The sequence below is a fragment of the Otolemur garnettii genome, unplaced genomic scaffold (assembly GCF_000181295.1).
Source record: "Otolemur garnettii isolate 467f Iridium unplaced genomic scaffold, OtoGar3 scaffold00094, whole genome shotgun sequence".
Classification (NCBI taxonomy): domain Eukaryota; kingdom Metazoa; phylum Chordata; class Mammalia; order Primates; family Galagidae; genus Otolemur; species Otolemur garnettii.
The window spans coordinates 7890082-7892065 of record NW_003852489.1 but is presented as its reverse complement, the minus strand read 5'-3'; positions in this window follow the sequence as shown (position 1 = coordinate 7892065).

Below are 1984 nucleotides of genomic sequence, written 5' to 3'. Positions count from 1 at the left end.
AAGATCCGTGTTCTGTAGGAGAATTGTAGCATCGGTGGTGGGTCCCCAGATCACCTTCATCTTGCCTGTTTGGGGAGCCTAATTCTTCAAACTTCCTGGTGATTCTACGGGCTATCCAACAATTTTTCAGAAAATTCCTTTCCTGCTCAATGTAGCCAGCAATGTTTTCCTTTCAATGACAACTAAGACCCCTACTGACATGGACACACATCCTTTAGGGGCCCAGAAGACTTCACTTGCTCTCTGACTCCTGCACCCAGGCACACCTGATGCGTCTCCTTTCAGCTCTTACAACTCTCCTGCTATGAGTACTAGTTGGAAAGCCGAATTGAGTACTGAGGGTTTAGCCTGGGTGGGAAGCATCAAGCTGCTTGTTTCTTCTCTCAGTGGGGCACTGCGAGTGAGGCTGTAGCAAAGAAGAACTTTACCTTTCCTTTTATTCTTTTTTTTTTTTTTTTTTTTTTTTGCGGTTTTGGCTGGGGCTGGGTTTGAACCCTCCACCTCCAGCATGTGGGGCTGGCACCCTACTCCTTTGAGCCACAGGCGCTGCCCAATCTTTAACTTTCCAAGACTCAGTTTTCATGTGTCCTCATCCATAAAATGGGTATAATAACCATAGTCCTGATGCTGCTAGAAAATAATTGAAAGAAATTAATGAAATGTACATTATAAATTTTTTAAAAAGAAGAAATATGCCTGAGTTAATATAGTAACAACCCGGAGGAGACTGTTGAATGCACAACAGGGCAGTAGCAAGAGTGTGCTTTGGAATCAGACAAGGTAAGACGTGCCTGGATTTGAAATTTGATTTTAGCCCTTAGAAAGTGAGATTTGGGGTAAGTCACATCTTGTTTCAAAGCTTCATTTTGCTTAATTGTACAATGGGGGTCTTCATCCCACAGAGCTTCTCTGAGAAGTCAGGGACAGAATTTAAGCCCAGTGCCTTTGTCCATAGTAGGTGCTTTTTGAAAGCTATTGTCGAACGTCCTATAGCTGTTGTCTGTCATTGCATGATAAAGTATTGTAAAACATAGCAGCTTAAAACAGTAGTAAGCACATTGCTATGTCAGTTTCTTTCTTTCTTTTCTTTTTGAGACACAGCCTCAAGCTGTCATCCTAGGTAGAGTGCTGTGGCATCACAGCTCACAGCAACCTCCAACTCTTGGGCTCAAGCAAGTCTCCTACCTCCGTCTCCCAAGTAGCTGGGACTACAGGCATCCACTACAATGCCTGGCTATTTTGGCTGCAGCCAACATTGTTGTTTGGCGGGCCTGGGTTGGATTTGAACCCACCAGCTCAGGTGTATATGGCTGGTGCCTTAGCCACTTGAGCCACAGGCGCTGAGCCTGCTGTGTCAGTTTCTGTGGGTCAGGAATTCAGGTGCAGTGTAGTTGGGTGGTTCTAGGCTGAGTCTTCCACGAGGTGACAGTCTAAGATAGCAGCCAGCTCACTGGGATTTCCAAGATGGCTCACCCACATTGCTGGCAAATTGGTCTGGCTGTTGGCAGGAGATCTCAGAGCCTCCCCACAGGGTTGATTGAGTGTCCTCATGACATCCTCTGGCTTTTCCCCAGAGTGAGTGATTCAAGAGAGAGCATGAGTCAGAAGCCACAGCATCTTTCATCACCTAGCCTCAAAGGTCACACATCATTATTTCTGCATTATTTATTATCTTATTAGTTACCCATGTCTGCCTTATTTCATTTGGGGGCGTGGATACCAGAAAACAAGGATCATTGGGAGACGTGTTAGAGGCTGGTTCCCCCAGAAGAGTCATTTCTTTTTCTTTCATGCTAAGAGAACCCTGTTTTTGTTCCCATAACAGGTAGTGCTTCCTTGAAATTAGGGAATATGGGCTCGGCGCCTGTGGCTCAAGTGGTTAAGGCGCCAGCCACATACATCTAAAGTGGCGGGTTCGAATCCAGCCCGGGCTGAAACGTATTAGCAAGAAAACTAGTGATCCCATCTCAGGGTGGGCAAGGGA